Genomic DNA, 22,323 nt, shown 5'->3' with positions numbered 1-22,323 from the left:
GTGCACGAATCCCTGTCTACACACACACACACACACACACACACACACACACACACACACACACATTAGATATATAGGGTTCTCAAACAAGCTACTGGCATGGATAATGTCTTCCTGCAGGAAGAGAAACCGGGAACACACTTGCCCTAGACATAATCAGTAGTCACCCTCTGCCCAGCCTCCCCAGGTGTAAATGGCGTGCTTCCTAGCACTCAATGGGGTGCACCAGCGGGCCCGAAGGCCCTGGTGAAGGGCTCCTCCTAGTCATCATAATGATTTGAAATGTTCTGCGAAAAGCAAGCCTCTCCCTCTCGTTTGCCTATCATGCCACGCAAAGCGCTACATCCTCTGCTGCTAGGTGGAGAGGGGCAGAGACCACACAAGCACAGAAGCACAGAGCGACGCCTCCACACCTGTATGTCGGGTTTGCCAGGCCCCTCACTGCTCGGCAAGAGACGACTGGTGATCCTAGAATATGGCCAGACCTGGCCAGGATGCAAAACATGTCTCTAATATCAAGGTGTTGGTGCCATTATCTGAATTCTGACCACGGGTAACAGCCAAGGTCACCTCAGAGTGACCTCGGAGCAGGACATCCTGCCTTCCTGCATCCCGGCTCCCATCTGCCCGGCTTCCATGGCCCTTTATGCCACTCTTCCTAAATACCAAGCTTTTGCAGGGCAACAGCAGGCAGGTGCTGGAACACGTGAAGTGGGTAAGGTGTGCCCGTGGAGAGTGCACATCATCCATGGGTTGGGCAGTGACAGCCACAACTATATTTAGGGAGTGAGATTAGCACAATCCTCCATGGGTATAGCAAGTACTGGCACATAGGTTCATTGCATCGTGCCAGGGAGAGGGAGACTATTAGCAACGTGGAACATGTGCCAGGCCAACTGGACACACAGTCACACAGGGAGACAGAACCTGAGACTTAAAGGGAAAGGGAGAGTTAAGCTGTGTGGCCAGCCAAACGGCTCGTGGATTATAGCGTCCTATGGGTTGGAAACTCTTGCTCCCAGTCGCTCAGTTCTCAGCCTAGCAGTGCAAGGACAAGCCTGGGGGGACACTGAGGGCTAGGAAGGGCCTCTGCTGTGGGCAGAGGTTTTCAGTGCAGACTGAAAACTGTCTCCACTGTCTCACGAAGACTGCCAAGGCACTGTCTGGCCCAGGCATGCGTTGCCAGGTTCTTTACTTTAGGATTTTTAAATTATCTGCAGAAGAGACCTTGTATATAGTTAGCAAGATACCCTGACATGAGTGAGGCAAATGCCATTCGAGATAAAAACACGAATAAGCCCCACACTATTAGCAGAGGGCAGCACCTGGAGCCCACTAAAGACAGCAAGAGAAGTGAGGGTATAAGCGGCTCTTACATGGTGCACATAGCTTCTCTGTGACACATTCCATCCTCACATAAAGCCCTGCGAGGAAGTACCATGGGGCCCATTTTGTTAATTAGAAACTGAGGTACAGAAGAACATGCAGTTGATCCAATATCACACAGCTGACTAAGCCTGGATCAGGGTTTGAACCTGACTGAGCCTGGGCCCAGACTTAGCTACCTGTTATCGTAGTAATTTTATCCTTGTAAACTAAATTAAGAGTAACCCAATCACTTTGCAATTTTACAAGCTAAAGCAGGAATAAAACCTTTCTTTTTAATTTTTTTTTGTGACTTATTTCTTTCTATCCTAAACGCTTTGGTGTTTTGCCTGCGTGTATGTCTGTCCAAGGGTGTCAGAGTCCCAGAATTGGAGTTACAGACAGTTGTGAGCTGCCATGTGGGTGCTGGGAATTGAACCTGGGTCCTCTAGAAGAGCAGCCAGTGCTCTTAACTGCTGAGGCATCTCTCCAGCCTGAAACCTTTAATCTCAGAGTCTCTAAAAAGCCTTGGGAAAAACTAGCCCCTGCCTTTCTTTCTCACAGAAACTGTTCTGGGGAAGAATGATAGCTCCAGATGAGGCATGCAGAACACTGCAGGTGAGTCCACTCCAGACTGTGGAAATGCCCCTCACTGACCACACCTGGCCCTCCTCTCAGGTTTCTCAAGGTAAGGAACAAGTGAGCCTCCTACCAACTGAGGATGCCAAGGCCTGCCAATGGAGAGGTGGCATAGGGCAGTGCCAGGCAGCCGCCAAGGCACTGGGAGATGTTGCCCAACATCAGCGCTAACTGACCTATAAAATGAGAAGGTGGCCCTTAAGGGCTGGAGAACGAATTGGAAAATCTGTTAGAAATAAAATCCCAAGTATGCCAAAGAGAAACATTGTGGACAATGTGTACTGCTGTTAGATATGTGCACAGAATTTTTCACTCTAAGCATACCTACTATGAGAATGTAAGTTAGTCTAGCCACTACGGAAATCAGCGTAGAGGCTCCTCAAAAAACTAAAATTGTAATTACTATATAATCCAGTTATATCACCTCTGGATGTATATTCAAGAGAATTCAAAGCAGAAGTGTGCAACCCACATGTACTGTGGCCATGTTCTCATGAGTCAGCCATGGGATCAGCTTCGACACACAGACACTTGAGTAAGCCTAATTTTCACTAATCCCAGACACTGGCTCCGCTTCCACAAAATGAGCAGATCACTTTTTCTTGAAAGGTCTAGAAACATCTAGAAAAAAAAAAAAAACCAAAAAACCTGTTTTATCTGACCTCTTGCTCAGAAGCAGAATTCCTTTACTGATTTGCGTTGCCTTCCTTAGAAAAACAATTGCTACTGGTCATCATGAAAAATGTTTTAACATTTGGTTTATATTCTTCTGTGTTGTGTTTAAGATGCAGCTAATGACTTCGGAATCTACTTGAACTTCAGCCAGGCCTACAGTTGTTCAAGTACTTAAATTGTCACCTAGATAAATAGACTGCCTAACATAAAGAGCTGTGTTTAGCTTAAAGGTAACTCTAGTTCATCTGGTGGTTTGTCAGCTGTGATCAGATCTGACTGAAAGTGTCCACAAGGACAGACAAAGGGCAGAAAAACAAACTCCTGTATCTCCACAGACAGGCATTTCCATTGTAATATTTAATATAGTGCTTGTGTCTATTAAAAATAAGAATATGTTCTTCTGGGATGTGGGGGATTCAAGCTGAAGCAATAAGCATTTTTGCCAGTTTTCTGATGGGTACATCAGCACAGACTTATGATCTTTGAACTTCTGTCATGTGAGCGAGCTGGAAATCAAGAGCTAGATTCAGTCAAAACCATCTTTTGCAAAGTCGCTGTGTGCATTAGAATCTGCTCCAACTATTCGAAAACACAATTTCATTCTTTACAAAATTGTACAGAGCTGCGAAAACTTTCTCACCAGTCCAGTCCTTCCATTCATGATATTTGTCTTGAACTTTGCTTACCTTTGCCTAATGCGAAAGCTGACAAGAAGCCCTGTGTCAAACCAAGAGAACAGAGGGCCTCTCACAGTGCTTCCCTGGAGAAAGCAGAAAAAAAAAATCACCTGCCCCACCTCACCTTCAATACTCACACACTTGTTCTATTGCTAAGGATTACATCACACTAGATCTTCCCCAGGATGGGACAATGACCTCTAAAAGGTATTGTCTTCCTTTTCTGGTTTTTTGAGACCCTGGCACATAGTACACCTCTAGCCAGTAAACTTCTCCTCCCACCTGCTCTTGGAGATCAGCCAAGATATAAAGTGACTGCCCTATATCCTTACAGACTGCCAAAGAGCAGAAGGCAGAGTCTACGTTAAGCAGACAGCCCATGATAGGACATATGCTTCCAGTCTACCACCTGGAGCTCCACTCCTAGTTTGATCTCTCCTGCCCGTGCTTCAGATGAAGCAGTCTCCATGACATACCATGACTGGCGGCTTACATATCGATTTATCCTCTTACTTACCTTTACAGGAGGATCTGCGCTCTCCGGTTCTTTTCAGCCAAGTGAACCTGCATCTCATATCTAGCACCTGGATTAATGTCAGTGCACAGTAATCACGCATGCAATCCAATGATCTACTGTTGTATTCTATGATTTTTCATCTACTCACAGCAAGAAAAAGTAACAAGTGACAAGAATATAAAAGATTAACTCCTTTTAATAGTTCCTAAGAAGAAATGGAATTTTTTAGATTTTACGTTTTCTTTCAATCTTCATTCAGAAAGGCAAATGAGATGGACATCAGAAGAGGGAGAAAACAGGGAACAGGACAGGAACCTCTCACCGAGGGCCTCTGAAAGACTCCACCCAGCATTGTATCAGAGCATATGCTGAGATGCATAACCAAACTTTGGGCAGAGTGAAGGGAATCTTATAAAAGGAGGAGATAGAAAGACCTGGAGAGAACAGGAGCTCCACAAGGGGAGCAACAGAACCAAAACTCTGGGCACAGGGGTCTTTTCTGAGACTGATACTCCAACCAAGGACCATTCGTGGAGATAACCTAAGACCCCTGCACAGATGTAGACCATGGCAGCTCAGTATCCAAAAAGGTTCCCCAATAATAGGACCAGGGACTGTCTCTGAAATGAACTCATGAGTTGGCTCTTGGATCACCTCCCCCTGAGGGGGGAGCAGCCTTACCACTCCTGAGAGGAAGACAAAGAAGCCAGTCCTGATGAGACCTGATAGACTAAGGTCAGATGGAAAAGGAGGAAGACCTCCCCTATCAGTGGACTGGGGGAGGGGCACAGGAGAAGAAAAGGGAGGAAGGGTGGGGTTGGGATGGGAGGGGGATACAGCTGGGAAACAAAGTGAATAAACTGTAATTAATAAAAAAATAAAGAATAAAAGAAGAAATGGGAAAGTAAACGATATAATGTAAGTGCCGTATTCATCAGCCACACCTTGGAGCATTTTGTTTCACACTATAAGGGATAATTATCTCATGTAATTACTCAGGTCAAAAAACATATCATAACATAATCACAGAAACTCCAGAGTTTTTCATATCTTCCTGGCAATTGTTGGGTTGTTTTTGTTTTGTTTTGTCTTTCTAGCATTTCTCACCTGACCTGATCAATCACTTGACTAAACAGCCTCACCTACTCACTAAGTCCAACTTAATTTCTCCACTTCCTTATTCCTCAGAATTATTTCACTATTTTTGCTCAGTCTTACTGTCCATTCCAGAGAATTTAAGATTAAACTGAAAACAGAAAGCTTAAAAAATACGCCATGTGGGTTGGAGAGATGGCTCAGAGGTTAAAGGTAACTGGCTGCTCCTCCAGAGGTCGGGAGTTCAATTCCCAGCAACCACATGGTGGCTCACAACCATCTAGAATGAGATCTGGTGTCCTTTTCTGGCGTGCAGGTGTATATGCAGACAGAACATTGTATACAAAATAAATAAATAAATCTTTTTTTTTTTAAGTATGTCATGTAACTCTCCAGAATAGCGTGACTGCATAAACTATTGTGTACAAACCCACCACAATGAGCTGCTGTTAACCACTGCTTTCAATATAATATTTAAGTAGGAAGAACGTAGTTTGTGAATAGCTCTGGTCTCTATCCCCATGCCATTCAAGTTGCATGCAATTGGGCTATCCTGATCTAAAGGACAAATCACAGATCACTCCAGCTTGTCATCTTTCCCTTGGCGTTCTTTTCATTCATTTTCTGGGTTTGGACAAAGACTTTTTAACTGCTCTCTGCTTTTTGTTGTAGGTTGCTAAGATGATGTATCTGGCATTTGCCATTCATGTTGGTTCCCGGATATAGTAGAGAGGTTGTTCTCCTTGAAACAGCTCAAGCATGACACAGGCACAGACCCCTGTTCTGACCTTCTAGGAACTTTTGGACAGCAAATACACCTGTGCAAAGTCAGATGTTTAAGGCAAAAGCTAAAACAAAGTCTGAGCTTTTACTTAGACTTTGCCTATCAGCATATCAACTTGTCATCCTCCCTGGCTTATTTCCCACTTTCCATCACCCTCATCAGGTCACACCATGCTATGTCCCTGCTGCTTTCCTGAATCTTCACTCTTGAAGTCTCAATGCATCTGTTGCCTGTTCCATAAAACTGCTGTATCACCTGTGTGAAAGTAATCCGAACTCACTGGGCTCTCTTACTTTCTAACAGGACTTTTCTTCTGCTGCTATGATGGTTCAGATACAAGACATTACAGGAAAAAAAAAAAGTTCTGTACTTAAGGCTTGGCCCAGAGTTGGGGTGCTATTGAAAGATGATTGAGTTCTGGGTGTGTTGGCTTCATCCGGCTTTTACATAGGGCCTGTTTGGAGGAAGATGGTAACTGGGAGCATCAGTTTGGAAGGTGTCTTGGTTCAAGACTTTTCCTTTTTCTCTGCTTCCTGGATAAGCCACTTACCTACCCCAGGCCCTTCTCTCACCATGGTGCTCTGCCTCACCAGAGCCCCATCACAATGGAGTAAGCCTTCAATAAACAAAACCTCCAGAAGTCATGCGCACAATAAATCTCTCCTCCCTTAAGGCATCTGTCTCAGACGCTTCGTTAGAGTGATGCGAAGTGACTCACACACTGCTCTTACAGGTACTTCCCAAACTTCCTGTCTTCTGTATCAACAGTAAGTCCTCTGTACATAAGGCCCATTCCCCTGCATCTTTAGCTCTCATAATATATTGTTTGGGTGGCTAAATGAATAATTTTCTCACCTCTGAGCCACCTAGTACACGTTTTAAATTCAATACAGGTTGTGAATAATAGATATTTCTTATCTCTTTTAGATGCCAAGGTTATCAGGGTAGATAGAAAAATAGTGAGCTAGATGAAGACATAAGAAGTTTGGTTTTTGTTGTTGTGTTTTATATACATTGAAGAGCCTAGTGTTTATCTCAGATTTATGGCAGGAATATTAATTCTACCCTGAGCCAAGTGATAAAGTAAGGCCACAGTAGAAGGCATCAGCACCTCCTACGGGAAGAAACTAGAAATGCAGGCACTCACTGAGACATCAGCTCAGAGAGGTTAGAGTCACAGCTTCCACTTGCATTTGTTTGGGTGACTCTGTTCAAAGCACAGTGACTGAGTGTCCACAAAACAAAATGCACATGGATGGCTCCAATGCTTGGTTAAGCCTGAAGAAACATTACCCAAGATGGTTCATGAATGTATAACCAAACTTGAAAGCTACAAACATAATCAGGACAGCATTCTGCCCCGGGATTGGACGAGCCAGCAACATTCAGGGAACTGGGTCTGAGGCAAATATAAAATGATGAAATGAGCGGCAGAATGGTGATCTTGGAAGTCATAAGCAAACGGTCAGGTACAGGTCAGTCAGGGGATTCTGGAAAAATAAATGCTTAAAAAAGATGCAGCACAGGACCTCATTCAAGCAAGTTGCTATAGTCCACGAAACGTTTGTCTTCAACTCCATTTAGAAATTCAGGAAGCCAAATCATTGTTCCGTTAACTCGTGCACAAATTTTGTAAATAAAAACCATTAACTGACACATGAAACAGCTGATTTTTTGAAATGTGCACTATGCCTGGTTACTGTAAAAATTCCAGTTTCTTTCCTATTTGCAATGAGAACTTAATTTATTCTGCGTAATTTATTCCTCTTCTGCCAGGGAAATCAGGGGAGATAACAAGACGACTAAAAATGTTCACGCCCAGGACTGGGGTTACAGTTCAATTGGTAGAGTATTTCCCTAACATGCAAGAGGCTCTGGGGGTGACCTCCATCACCACCTGAGACAGTTCCGGAACCCTGGAATTCTAGAGGTGGAAGCAAACAAGCCTGAACTAATGTTCACGTGCAGGCTGTGATGTCTTAGATGTCACAGACATGAGGTAAAGAGTGCTTCTCAGCCTTGAACCAGCATTAGAGTAGGACAGAGCATGATTCCTACAGCTGCGGCCCACCTCACAGTCCATCAAAGTGCCCTCTGTGGTACCCAGAGGGAAAAGCTACACACCAGGAGCCCAGCCCAGTCCTGCTCAACTTCAGACTTTTCTGAGTTCCTGTGAAAGTGGTTGTGGTGGTTTGAATAGGTATGCCCCTCACACACGCTGGCATGTGTTTGAACACTTGGCCATACAGAGTGGCATTATTTAGAGATGTAGCCTTGTCGGAGTGGGTGTGGTCTTGTTGGAAGATGTGTGTCACTGTGGGAGTGGGCTTTGAGGTGTCCAATGCTCAAGCTATGTCCAGTGACACAATCTCCTGCTGCTGCTGCTGCTGCTGCTGCTTGTAGACCAAGATGTAGAACTCTCGGCTCCTCCAGCACCAGGTCTGCCTGCACACCACCATGCTTCCCACCATGATGATAGTGGACTAAACCAGCCCTAATTAAATGCTTCCCTTCTGAAGTGGAAGTTTCTGGTTTCCTTGAAGACTCGGTTTTGTCATGTGATGTTTTGCGGCAAGCTGGGCACACACATGATGTTTTGCTGTGAGCTCTCACGTGCAAGGGGCGTGACTTTGGCCAGCTGAGAACATCCGTGGGTGGACTTTGAGGAGAGGAGATATGTAGAGGCCTACACACAGTGAGACATCGATTTTTGGATTGGCTTCGCTGTGCTGATCTTCATGCTTCAACACTTGACTTTGCAGAGAGAAACGTTCCAGAGAATTTCTGGGGGCAATCTAACTGAGTCTTGTGGCTTTCGTTGACTTTGTGTTGCTGCGTGGTGTTGGCCTTTGGACTGGACTGCTGGTATCCGGATGACTGAGTCTAGTAATCTCCTAAAGACCCATCAACCCTAATCAGCAGGAAGTAGATAAAAGTGATCGATAGCCCTTTTTCCCTACTAATCTTCTACCTAAAGTTGGGGGGTTAGAAGAGAGGTAAAGGTGTTTAAGAACCCCAAATAAAGTAGGTTTGGTGAAAAATCTAAGCTTATACCCTTTATAAGAGCTGTCGTGGTCATGGTGTCTCTTCACAACAATAAAACCCTAAGTAAGAAGTGGTTATGTACAAGATAGGCCAAGACAATCGACCCAATAAAGAAGTATGAGAGTCAGGGGGCAGAGCCAGAGCGCAACTCTACCAGGACGTGTGGTACAATGGTGAAGATCATGAGATACGCTGGTGCCCCTGGACGGTTGGTTGCATTCTGTGCCTCAGTTTCTCTCCTTTAAAATGGAGCATATTGGTGCCTTCCTTAGAAGCCCTGATCATTAACAGAAGGAAATATTTGCTAAATGGCCACATCTGCATCTCTTTTTTTCCCAGTTCTGGAGGTTAGGAGATTATTCAGAAGGCCATCACCATATGGGCATCTGCAGAAGACAAAGGCACTGCTGGGCTGCTGTCTGTGTTCTCTGCAAGGGTCTTCCCCCGCTCAGGTCCTCAAATGTGAAACTTGTGCCTCAGAAATGAATCCATATGGGACCCAAGCCATGTCTGCAGGCTGCTTAGGCCCAGAAAGTTCAACATCTGAGAGCCAGTAAGGAAATATACAGCTGCCAACCTTGTTTTTCACCATAATCTCCAGGACCCATGCCAACTCATCTCAGAATTGTCAAGTGCTCCCAGAACTAAAAAGGGGACGGCTTTGCTCGAACCAAGTCATATAGCGTGGCTAGACTCAACTGCCTCGGTACAGTTTGGCTGGGCTGAGACCAACCCCAGTTGCACTCAGTGTGAAAGACACATTGGCTGGTGAGGGTCCCAGCAGGAGAGGTAAAGTGTCTGACTTCCTGGCTTTGTAAATGAGGATGCTAAAAACCCTACCCTAAGGTCAGTGATGGCCTGAGGCCCACAGTGATCTCTAACTCTCATAGATATTTTTATAGCACCTGGGCTGAAGAACAACAGCTTGACCTAGTAAAAGTGTCAGTTCTAGAAATCTCTACTGCCTCTAGTGAGTAGACTGTTCTCAGGGCAGCTCTCCTCCTCAGGCAAAGGAATCAGACTGACTTGGGTTCTAGTCATTCTCTCCTCCTTGCTACTCAGATGTCCCTGGGATCATAAATACTAAAGAGAATGCCCGGCTGGCCCCAACCCATTTGTTCCCCAAGGCCAGTGAGAAAACAACACCCTCAAACCTGAGCTTAATTCTTGGTTCATTGGGCTTATGATATTTACCTAGGCACGAGACATACAATAACTAAAATAATAATAATAATAATTCCAAGGAAGCAGGCCACCAATTTTGTGGACTGTGTTACTATGGCTTGAACCCTGAATTTATGTTGAAGCTTTAATCCCAATGTAATATTTGGAAATGGAGCCTCCTGAGAGGTCATTAGAGTTAGAGCAGTGATTCTCAACCTTCCTAATGCTGTGACCCTTTAACACAGTCCCTCATCTTGTAATGACCCCAACCATAAAATTATTTTTGTTGCTACTTCATAACTGTGATTTTGCTGCTAGCATGAATCATAATGTAAACATCTGATATGCAGGATGTCTGATGTGTGACCCCTGTGAAAGGGTTTTTCGACAGCCCCCACCCAAGAAGTCATGACCCACAGGTTGAGAACCATTGGGTTAGAGGATTTCCTGAAGATGGGTGCCCGTTGATGAAGTTAGTGCTCTCACAGCAAAGAACACCAGAGTACTCATTTCCTCCCTCTATGTGAGGACTATTGGTCAAGAAGGACCTCTCCCATTAGCTGCTCTTGGGAAAACAGCATTCACTTTTCAATTAACATAGTTCCAGGGTCTCCCAGAACTAGGGACTAACTATCTATAAGAACAAATAATCTCTGTCCTCACACAGCAGGGGTTATAGAAAGCACAGTGAGGACAATAGATAGGCTTAGAACATTACAGAAGAGCCCTGTCCATAAAGAAAAGCTTTCTTCTGCTACCCTACTTATCAAGAGAGGCTGAACAGGAACTAGGCTTAGGCACTATCTAGCTCTGCCCTCCTGAGTAGTGACATGGGCTTATTTTGGAAGAACTCAGGAATTCTTTGTGATGGTGACTGTATGGTGGTGGTTTACTCCAAATGTCCTCAAAGCTGTTCAATAATTCACTCGGGGCTGGAGAGATAGCAAAGTTGGTAAATCACTTGTTTTGAAAGTACGAGGATCTAACTTCAATCCCCAGAACCCTTTTGAAGAGCTTGGGTGTGGATGCATTCTGTAGCCCTCACATAAGAAAGGTAAAGACAGAAACCCTCAGCCTCCCAGGTCTGTGAGCTTACAACTCATGGTACGTTTTAAGACACTGAGAAGCACTGACTCAAAAAAACAAAAACAAAAAACAAAAAAACTTGTATTCTCTGGGGTCCATATGCACACAGATACCTGGGCTCATGGACCGGCTCACACAAATATGTACATAAAAATAAACAATCCCTTTCATTTTTACAGTCCATGCATATCTATCACTGAACTCTGCTTTGCCACTGTTGGTTAAAAGAATGCCTTGTGAACTCATTCATACGCCTCCATTGTTGTCCTTTCACGTGGGAGCGTTCCCTCTTTGGTTTCTCCTTTCTCAGAACCTGCTCATTTCCCTGTGCTACCTAGTCCCCTGGACTGCTTCCAGCCTCATTAGATCACTTTGAGGATATCTCTACCTGAATCTGCCCACATCCTCCTTCTGTCCAGGCAGCCATTCCCTGCCTGCCACTACAGGCCCAAGGAGGCCACATTCACAGTCCTCACCCTTGCAGGGTGGACCCTCCTCATCTACGCTTGTCTTCTGCTCATCAGACTTTGTGAGTTTCAAAGCCCTCTCATAGATGTTTTCCTCATTTGATGGACTCCTGAGAGGAGGCAAGGCAGATTCTAGCATCCCTGTGATACAGGAAACACAGATCCAGACTTAACTAGTGCAATAAATTCATTGCACCGTGCCGTAAGCTGTTGACAACAGGTGAGGGAATTGAAGTCTGGTTCCTGAGTTCTATTGGTCCCACGGACCTCCATCCAAAGCTACACACTTCGTCTCCTACTCGCTGTCTCAGAGCAGAAACCACCTCCACCTCTTAGAGTAAAAACCACGTCCTGTATGACTCATGCCTGCATGGTTGACCTTTGTCTCCCCCAAGTTCCTAGATTCCCAATGGTGCATCAGTTCCACCCTGCTGCTACTGCTCAAACTAGTAACATCTCAGCCTTGGTCCAAGTTTCTGCCAAGCACAAGCCATGCCCATGATGGTGTTCCATTTGACAAACTGTTAAAGAGAAAAAAAGAACAACAACAACTTGTTTTCAGTCTGGCCGTTTTCTGACTCACCGTCTTAAATTTTCCTGTGATTCATGTGCCCTATACTCTTTATTGTTGTTGCTGCTGCTGCTCCTGATAATGCAACACGAGGTTCCTGGGCTGGCTTCAAACTCCTGGACCCAAGTAATCCCCCTCTTTAGCTTCCTTGAGGAGCTGGGACTACATTTACTTGTCACTAAACCTCACTAAGATACCCTTTAAGGCCCAATGTTAGGGCCAATGAGATGGGTTAGCATCTTGCTTGCTACAAGCCTGGTGACAAGAGTTCAATCCCTTGGACCAACTCTCTTAAGTTGTCCTCTGATCTCCACAAACATAACGTGACACATGTATATACACTCCTACACACAAAATAAATACAATGTAATCTTAAGCATTTAAAACTAACTGGACAGGGTGGCACACCTTTAATCAGATTACCCTCTGAGTTTGAGGCCAGCAAAGTCTGCATAGCAAGTTCTAAACTAGACAGGGCAACATAGTATGACAATGTCTCAGTTTTTTTAACTTAAAAAATGTTTAAGGCCTTATTTTTAGGTCAGATGTCTTATAAACAATCCCAGCCTTTCCAGTTCAGGAGCACCTACTTCTTACTGAGGCTACTTTGTGTCTACACAAAATAAGAAGTTTCCCATTGTCCAAGAATGTGATCTCATCTATTATGACAGAGCTAAACACACCCAGAAGTACTTAGCCCAAAAGAGACTGAGGGTGTGAGAAGGATGGGGTAGGTAAACCTTCCCAAAGGGAAGTGGCTGGGCCAGTCCTTAAGACTGAGTAGGAGGGCTGGAGAGATGGCTCAGCAGCAAAGAGCTCCTGGCTACTCTCCCAGGGGACCTCAGTTCAATTTCCAGCTCCCTCATGGTGCTTCACAACTGTCTGTAACTCCAGTTCCAGGGAGTCCTATGGCCTGCAAGGACATGAGGCATATGCATGGTACACAGACATACATGCAGCTAAAAGAGCCAAACACATAAAAAGGAAACGCTAAGGGGGACCAACCGAGACAGAGAAGAGGGGAAGACCCTTCGTGCGAACAGTGTGGTGCCCATGTTTCCACAGTGTGAGAAGCTGAGAGTGGCAAGAGAGCAGGTTGGATGGGACAGCACCAGGAGATAAGCTTGCAGAAGAGCCTTTACCCAACAGAGAAAGACCTGAGTGGCACCCAGAGGCAGCCATCCTTCAAGAATTCCCATGTGATATATGATCAGATATGTGGGAACATTCTAGATGCATAAAGAGACCTTATGGCACTGAGAGGGACCTAAACCAAGTTTTAGAATTTAAAAATTCATGAAATAATATAGAATCTGTCTGAAGTTCAGTACTGGTTTTGTTCATTAGTTAGGAACCAATTGGTTTATTTCCTTAATAGGAAGATGTCTTCAGTATCAAAGCAGGCATTAATCAGGGTTCTCAAGAAGAAGCGCAGCCTCTGCCCACTGGTCAGATGCATGTAAAAGTTTGTGTAGAGAGCCAGTCTTAAAGAATTGGAAAACCTGGGAGGCCAAACCCTGGAAACCAAGATCATCTGGAGAGTGAACACAGTGACAAGCTGCTAGCTACAGCCACCTTAATAAAAGCCAGAAGCCAGAGCATCAGAGTGGGGCTGGAAACTCAAGGCACCACATACGGCAGAGAAATAAGAGATCTCCCTCTGGGATACCCCAGGAGTGAAATATAGAAGCAAGGTGATGCAAAAGAAGCTTGGGAAACATGTCCCCTTGATATCTGACAGGAGGAAATAGGTACAGGGTCTCACAGCACACAGGAAAATGTATGCCATAATAGTCCATAAATGAGCTAGAACTGTGCTTGTGAAAGAACGGTCATTCTTTCTCTGCCTGTGGGAAAGAACCTGGTACCTCGGTCCCTCTAACTGTTCAAATTTATTGTCCTTAAACTCTAGTCTTCCCTAGAGCAGCTCCGCCACACTAGGCTGGACTCACGTGCCTTGGCATCTCAATCTCTGTTTACACGTCAGGCCCTGGACCAGGTATTTCATCATCTCTGCCCATGGAGACCGATCTAGACAAATCGGCTTCAAACTCTGTGCACCGTTCAAAACCTCTGGACTTCGTGCCACATCCAGACCTTTGCCCAGCCCCGTGATCTGTCTGCAGTGTCCCGTTCCAGCACCTCTTCACAGAACTGATAGAAACAGAAACAAGTCTCTCTGTGGTAAATATATCCTGCTAGCTGATGCTGTGACTAAAACTCAGGTGTGACAAACACTTGGAGGAACAAGGCGAGGAGGTACGATGGTGTGAGCTAAATCCCCCTCTGACGCAGGAGATTGACAGGTTCCATGGAAAGCAGATCAATTAAGATGGAGCTGCATGAACGTATTAATTAGAGGCCTGAAGGAACCACCAGAACTGAAAGCAGGGACAACTGAGAGGAAATGAGATGGTTGCCTTGGGCAGTGGCTGCAGAAGGGGAGGGTAGAATTCTTCTGCATTCTATGGCATTGTTTCAGCCACCAGAGATTTCTGTGCTACAGATCTTGTCCTTAGCAGTTCTCTGCCTGGAATATGCTTTGCTCAGACACTCACTGGCTCATTCCTTCACTTCCTCTGGATCTTTCCCAATGTCACCTCTTGGGGCCTCCCCTGAGCATCCTACTGAAAACAGCACCTTCCCCATCTTTTTTTCTTCATCTCTACCCATATTACTTCACACTTAGATGCTTTTCTTATTCACGTTACTTCTTTCCTTTCTGGCCCAATTACAGTACAGCCTCCATGAAAGCTGGAGCTTTGTCTTGTTCACCAGTCAATTTCTAAACTCTGGTCTATGGTGGGCACAGCTGATGGACCACACGAACAAACCACATGTGATAGGAAGAGGAAAATATTCTAATGACTGACAAGTGTTTTTTTTAACTCACTTTTTTTTTTAGTTTGTTATTTTGTTGTGTTTCATGCTGAGCAGTTCGTGTAGTGTTAACTATGCATGAAGTTTTCCAATCATTATTTGGTGTTCTCCTTCAGAGAGCCCCTTGAAAAGTGTGAGGCTCCCCAAGTGCAAGGAATTGATACCACTGGACAAAAGAAACAAAGTCTCCCCAGACGGATACTCCCAAGCCCTGAGGATATGGTTTCTTAATGGTGATACCCAAAAAAGAACCTTCCAAAGTCAAGCTCCAGTAGGGAATGACAAAGCCGGTGCTGGGATTTGCCTAAGCATTTCAAGTGTAAGGTCTAAAACACTGAAGAATTGTAGGCTAGATAGTATTACTGTCTAGTAAATAAAGATGACCTTTTCAGAGAGAGCTTAAATTGCTGTCACGTGCCCTCCCTCAATCTCTTGTGAAAAGACAGGTGATTCCTTGTAAAGGAGTCTGTAGGCATTAGCAGCACCCAGAGCCTCTCTCCCGTCTCCTCAAAGGGCTGCCACCTTCCATTCTGCTTTGGTGAGCCAGCACGCAGACTGAAGTCACGTGGGTAAGGTAGAGTTCAGAGAAAGGCACCCCACCTGGGCAGAAGGCTTTAATGTTCGGCTTGAGTGGCCACAGGGCACCCCTTTTATCAGCTTTATCATGGTAAACATACTTTAGAATCTTTCAACATACTTTAGCATCTTTCGGCTTGCTGATCTCAAATATGTGGATTAATGATTCCTCATCTGGTCGGCTCACTCTCTTTCAAAAGCATTGCCGCCCCTCCCCTGCTGGTTTGAACCTCTTACTATGAGCAGGGATGCGGGGGCTAGCTATGGGAACGCACGGGCGCTGTGTCACGGAGGAGCCACAGCGGAGAGTTGCGGCTCAGATACTAGCTGAGTAGCTACTTGTTCCGATGTTACCTCTTGGTGTGAGCTCTTGGGACTTACGTGGGTAGTCGTGCCCCTGACCTCCACTCTCAAGTGTATATTGGATTGATAGCTGGATGTGTAATGAAGATTTACAGGGCATGAACTTTAGACCTACGTTTTCTGTTGGAAGTACTCAGATTTGCTATTGAACCACAAGAATAGGCAGACAGATGAACTTATTAGGGGTACTTGGAGGAGCAGAGGCTACTCACAGACAGCTGTACCACTGGGAAGTCCTTGGGGCAACTTCTGGGCAGTTCCGCCACCAAGAACTTCAAATTCCGGTTAGCCTCCTAGTTCATCCTAGCACCCTGCGGTGAACCACGCGAACAGCCTCATTTCTATTGCTGCCACAGACCTAGCAACTGGTGTGTCATTCCTCTTATTTCATTGCCACAACTGTCTTCTGAAGGTCACCACAGCTTCTGTGCCACAACCAAAGGAACAGATGCACTATGATATGGATGTGTTCCAATAAAATGTTATTTAGGAAAGCAACCCAACGCTTAGAACTGGCCCCTGTACCGCGGTTTGTCAACGTCTGATATAAATGGTCAATATAGGAATTCTAATTATAGACTTCTTTTGCATTTTTGAAGCAGGGTTGAAATTTACTAAGAAACTTTAACGAATCCTTTTAGCTTTTGTGTGTACTTTTTAAGGCCTTAATATTTAATATTTTAAAGTTTAAAAACAATGTTTATTATATAAATGTTTAAATGTTAAACATTTATAAATGTCTCATTGCTACCATGTTCTGACAGGAGAGTTAGCTTGCAAATGTCAACTTTGAGGACAAACTGTGGGTCAAGCAATCAGGGATCGGCTCTTATAAGTGCCACTTTCAGCTGCACATTTTGATCAAGTTGCTTAATATTGCTGAGTTACACTAGCAATGGTTCCACAGGTGTGTCCAAGTCTGAGGCCAGGTGTTGTGACACAAGCCTGTAATCCCAGCACTCAGGAGGATGGAGAATTTGAAGCCAACCTGAGCCACATTAAAGAGTTCAAAGCCATTCTGGGTCAGATTATGAGATCACGTCTTAAAAACAAAACAAAACAAAAAATCACATCATCTTCAAGTTCATTTTTTGCTTTGGGTGTGTGCTTTATCATCACTTCCAGCTGATAAAAATTTTATACCAAATTGTCTAACAAGCTCTTCTGATTGGGCAAATTATCCAGGAGAGAGATGATTAATCCAAATGTAGTTAGCCCTTGGCAATGGTTGCATAAAATTTTTTCTTCCTGCTTTTCCCAGCCAAAAATATACAGTGACTTTCTGCTTGACTGTGACCTTTCTATTCTTGTCAAGAAAGATTTGTAGATATATACATATAAATATAGATATATGTCCCCTTTTCAGGATTTTTTTAAATGTGCCGTTATTTAACATTATTTAAAGCTGACAGCTGTGACTTTTTAAATTATTTCCCTTTGAATAATTCTATCACCTGATGCTTATCATAATTTGACATATTTTCACTTCCTTCACAATTTGGATTTTTAAATTACGTCTTCCGGAAGTTGTGACAAGTTACTTGAAATGTTAAAAGGTTTCTAAATCTGTATGATCTTAGACTGCCACTGCTGATGACCAAACCAAGACTATAACCAGACCACAAGACACCCTTGACTTTCTTGGCTGAAAACAGAGGTGGGAGGTTGTTTCAAATCATAATCCAGCATAGGTATGAGGAGAAACTAGCAGTGTCTTTGGCCCTCACAGAATGTCCCTTCAGTCCTATTAAATCATCTAGCCAGTTGTTCTCTATAGGAAACAAAACATGAGAACAGAAAGAACAATCATCTATGCTGTGAGGCCGTTTTAGCCAACTCGGTCACAAGGTACTTTTGTGGTGGCACTCAGCACCCCTCAATGCTAAATGCCACCTGCATGAAGTGGCCCCACCTAGCTACTGTCACTTGGCTCTTCTAAAAACACCTATTAGTGGAAAACCTAGGAAACCTCCCCAGAGAACCTTGTCCTCTCCTTGGACTACAGTTGCCTGTGACCAAGCAATTCCACAACCAAGTCTTTGTGCTGGAGTTTGGTGAAGAAATGAAACAGAGAGTTATACAATGGAGCCTTCCCTCCTGCTCCTGGTCTCATTGCCACCACTTCCTGACTGGACACCTAGTTCACAAAAGTCGACTTCGAGGACAAACTGTGAGTCAAGCAATCGGGGATCGGACCCTTGCAAGCTAATTACAGCTCTTTTTTATACTTATGGCTGTAAGCATAGAGTTACAGCTACACATTTTGGTCAAGTAGCTTAATGTTGTTCAGGTACACTAGCAATGGTTCCATAGGTGTGCCCAAGTCTGAGGCCCTGGAGCCTGGGAGGACTCCCAAACACAGTACTGTTTTCCAAGGTGAATAAGGAAGGATCATGAAGAGATGGAGGGAAAGTGATCCTTATTTTCCGGGTGGGGTCTAAATGCCCTCACCAATGTCCTTAAAACAGGGTGAGTTGACTCCATGAACATGGAGGAGAAACGAGGGTATGTGTAGCAGGTACCTACAAGCTGCCTGCCGAGGAGCAATGACCCCCACAGGGGAACTGGAAGCAGGATGAAAGCCTGGCATCTGCCTTCATCTCCTGGCTTTCTCCTGGACTTCTGGTCACACCCCTGCTTGGCTCTGTATAGGTGTGTAATCACTCAAGGAGTGTCTACCCAACCTTTCTCATCCCCCTCAATGCGGAAGGCAGAGAGACAAGTCACAAACTGCTAAACTTCACCAGACAGACCATGCTCTATCTCCAGATGAGGTAATTCTCCAGCTGGCAAGGCTGTGTCCCAGCACGGAAGTGATGATCTCGTCGGAAGCAGATTGGCTATGGCAGCAGTGGACTTCTGACCACTTTGCAGGGCCTGAGCTGACCAGACAAACCACACTTTGACCAGGACTGCTTAGTTATGCATACCTCTAGCCTTGTGCCTCAAGTCTTTCTCTGCTTAAACCTATAGCTAATGCCAGTAACCTCCAACAGACTTGGGGTTCACTAGACTCCCTTCTCTGTTCTTCCTTTATACCACACCCACGCCCCACAATAAGGACTGACCCTAGGGCCTCACCCATGCTAGGCAAAGCCTCATCGCTCCTCTCTTTAATTGGCATTGGATGGTTGGCCAAGCCTATCCTGTGCGCACTGCCACAGTCAGGGCTTTTGCTCTACATTCTAGATGCAGATGAAGATAGGAATCAGAGTGATTCAGCCATACACTAAAGAATGCAATAGCCCCATGCTGGAAGAGAAGCCTCCAAAAATACCAGCCCTCCTGGCACCCTGGTTTTGGATTTCTGGTCTCTACAACTGTGGGAAAATACAGTTTTGTCATTATAAGCAGGAGCCAAAGGGAAGCTAATATCTCCTCTAAGCTTAGTTTCTTCCTCTGTTATGCACAGAGCATACATGCCTTGCTGTGTTGTTGTGATAGCAAATCAGCAAACACAGAATGCAAGCCCAGGGTCCAGCATGGTAGACGCACAGTACCTACCGACAGCTATCCTGACATCACTGCCTTCACCGTTTTCGAACACAAAGGGGAAAGTACAGGCAGCTTACCCCACCCTGCCCCACACTACATCTTAGGGGTCAAACTAATGCTGAGAGGCAGCATCTTCGTCTGGGGGAGAAAATGTAACACATAATTTATCCTGAAATAATGCTTTCCGAGGAGAAGCCATCTTCCTGACCTACTGCGTTGGTGCTCCACATCTATCCCTGCCAGAAATTGGCACGCTATGGCTTTCCATGAACTGAACTGTACACCAGCTATATATGTTCAAAATGGAAGATAAACATCTCCAGCTGTTTCCAAGGCCCCAGATCTAATTTTGAGCTGCTGAATTCTGGGAAAACGACAGAGCTTTTAAGCTTGCCACACGTGGTTGGAGCCAGCATCACCTCTTGCTCCCTCAGAAGCTAAACATTCACCAGGGCAGTTAGGGAAGCAAGGGAGTCCAGAGTAAGATGGCCTCCCCAGATCCAGAAGCGTAGTGTGTTGGGGGAATAATCAATTACGCCTGGTTTTGGAAAATATAAAAGTGGAGAAGACAGAGTCCCCACTGGAGGGACACACAGGGCTGTGAAGGAGATCTAAGTTCAGATGATAGTGGTGAATCCGGAATTTAGCAAAGATCTACTGTTACATTCCAGAAACAGTATAACACTCTCTGTGTTATCTTGTTTAATCTTCACAGTGGGGTTGTAGCAAGGTTAACTTGCCCAGGATAAAACAGTATAAGAATAAGAGCATAAAAGTTGAAAAAATGCTGGGTTGGCGGTGGCACACACTTGGGAGGCAGAGTCAGAGTTCAAGGCCAGCCTGGTCTACTGAGCAAGTTCCAGGACAGCCAGAGCTACAGAGAAACCCTGTCTCGAGAATAAAAATAAAGTTAAAAATGTGTCTGTACACACCTGTAACCCTGGCACTGTAAGATGCTGAGGTAGACAGATCACTAATTTGAGGACAACTTAGGGTACATGGTGACTTCAGGGCCAAGCTCTCTAATTTTTATTTTATGGGTATGGATGTTTTGCTTGCATGTATGTCTGAGCATTGTGTGCATGCGGGACCCATAGATGCCAGAAGAGGACATTAGATCCTCTGGATCTGGAGTTACAGACGCTCATGAGAGACTGGTGAGTGCCAGGAGTTAAATTGAGGTTCTCTGAAAGAGCAGTGTTCTTACCTGCCAGGCCATCTCTTCAGTTAAGTATATTAACAAAAGGCAAGTACTGTGTTTTCCTTCCATGCTGCTGCTATTGCATGTAAATGAGGCCCTGCACCATTACATGCAAATCGAGTATTCCTAGCACCCCAAGCCCCATCGAATCAAACACATTCACCCTCAAGAGCCCTCCCACTGCCCAAGGTTTATAAATCTCTGATTTCACTTGAAATAATGGTGCTGCTTGCTGAGTGATAGGTGAGACCATCAACTTTCCACCATGGCCACCTGAGATTCGTCATTTATTCTGAGGAGGGGATGGTGCCCCTCCTCCCTGGAGAAGCTCTGCTGGATGCCTGAACTTGACTACCAACCAAGCAGCTACTACCTGTCAGTCTGCCACGTGCTGACCAGGCATGCGCCCCACCCCCACCCCCTCACCTCCTCTAATGCTTAGCACCAAAGAGGGGAAACACTTTGGTATCATCACAGGCCTCTGGAACTCAAATTTTCCCTGCCTCTGATACTGGCAATCTCATTTAAAAGAGCGAAATTGTAACATATTCAGTGGAAAACTCCGTACCCTGGCCTGGCGCATGGGCTTTCTCCTAAAGTGCTCTAGCCATTCCTGAGAGGTGAGATCCTTCTGTTCTTTGTCTGGAAGCCAAAAGATGGCCACCCAGGCTACCACTGGACAAAAAACAACATAGAAATAAACATGGATGGCCCCCATCTCCTGCCTCCCATATCTAACTCAGCATCAGTGCTTGCCAATTCTGCCTCCAAAATAGCTCAAACCCATAATATTCTTTCCTCTGAGGTTTTGGTCCCATCCAAAGCAGCTTTATATCCCCTTCTCAACTTTGGTAGTAGCCCTTTCGTTGATCTCACTTTTACTCCTCATTCCTCCCAATCTACAGTAGCCAAAAAAAAAAAAAAAAAATTCTTGATAAGTAAATCTGATCAACACTGTTCAATGGTGTCCTATTAAGATAAAGCCAGGCATGGGGGTTCATGGCTGTAATCCCAGCACTCAAGAAGTTGGAAGCAGGAAGATTGACTCAAACTTAAGATCGGCCTGGGCTACAAAGCTAACAACAAAGCAAAAGTAAAATTAGAATAAAAATCCAGGGTCTTTACAGCTACTGTACAGAATCCAGCTTTTCAATCCCATTCAACACCACCCTCTGTCTTTCATTGACTTCCCGTTTCCCTTCAGCAGCTAGCTGTCCTTTAAAATCTTCAAAAATATGAAGTCCCTCCCACTTGAAAGAGCTTGTATATGCTTTTCTCTCCAGCGAGCCACTACAGTCCACACGTTCCCCTGTGGCAAACACAGTTGAAAATTCTAAAACAGCTCTCTACTGGTTTCATGATCCTGCTCTGCGCCTGAGGACATTAGTGATTCAATCCCTTCACCCACCCAAGAGTAGAGGGGTTTCGTAGCTTTCCACCCAGCCGACTGGCTTTCTCAGTAGGGCAGCCTCGAGCGCGAACAGAAGTCAATTGATTAGGCAATGCATACTGGGCAACTACCAAACTGGCGATGGGTTCAAATCACCACGAGGAAGAAGCCCAGGGAGGTTTTCATGGTCACTGTTGAAACAGACTGAGATCAGAGTCCGTCTGGTGGGAAAGACACGTGCGCTGGCAGAACTCAGTCACCAGCAGTATGGCGAGCACCACGGTTTCACAAGCAGATGCCCTTCCTTTCTAATCATGCTCTACTCTAGACGCA

The 22,323-nt window shown here is 45.0% G+C and overlaps 1 long non-coding RNA gene across 1 annotated transcript in view; it reads left to right on the top strand.

Moving 5' to 3' along the window:
- Window positions 1–4,636, top strand: part of LOC129681851 (uncharacterized) — a 28,406-nt gene extending 23,770 nt beyond the window's left edge. Inside the window, exons 3-4 of the long non-coding RNA XR_008720889.1 lie at window positions 1,930–1,983; window positions 3,882–4,636. This is a non-coding gene — a long non-coding RNA (uncharacterized LOC129681851). The remainder of the gene's footprint in view (window positions 1–1,929; window positions 1,984–3,881) is intronic.
- Window positions 4,637–22,323: the final 17,687 nt, after the last annotated feature.

This window comes from Psammomys obesus, unplaced genomic scaffold, assembly GCF_907164565.1.
Source record: "Psammomys obesus unplaced genomic scaffold, mPsaObe1.curated_primary_1811, whole genome shotgun sequence".
Classification (NCBI taxonomy): domain Eukaryota; kingdom Metazoa; phylum Chordata; class Mammalia; order Rodentia; family Muridae; genus Psammomys; species Psammomys obesus.
This window is presented reverse-complemented; position numbering and strand designations above follow the sequence as displayed.